The 290-nt window shown below is 31.7% G+C and overlaps 1 protein-coding gene across 1 annotated transcript in view; it reads left to right on the top strand.

Moving 5' to 3' along the window:
• Window positions 1-290, top strand: part of LOC119586014 — a 21,958-nt gene that overhangs the window by 7,158 nt on the left and 14,510 nt on the right. The window lies entirely within an intron of this gene.

Below are 290 nucleotides of genomic sequence, written 5' to 3'. Positions count from 1 at the left end.
CGAGTTATATAATTCTTGCAAATCCTTACAATTGTTATTGCAACGACAACATAACAATGATAGTGTTCTTCCTTATATTTTATCACAGGTAATTTGGCTTTGAATTTACCAGTTAAAAAAATGGCAAATGCTTTTGTACGTATTAATATAACATTGATAAATCTAGGGAGATTGTCTACTTTCGTTTCATTATCTGAGAACTTCCGTAATGATATTTGTATTGCATGAGACAAAAATCATATAAGGTAATGCGCTGAGCTGAACCAAAGACTTAACTACGCATACCAAGC

This window comes from Penaeus monodon, chromosome 20 (assembly GCF_015228065.2).
Source record: "Penaeus monodon isolate SGIC_2016 chromosome 20, NSTDA_Pmon_1, whole genome shotgun sequence".
NCBI classification, from domain to species: Eukaryota; Metazoa; Arthropoda; class Malacostraca; order Decapoda; family Penaeidae; genus Penaeus; species Penaeus monodon.
The sequence above is the reverse complement of the archived record's forward strand: the minus strand, read 5'-3'. Positions and strand labels throughout refer to the sequence as shown.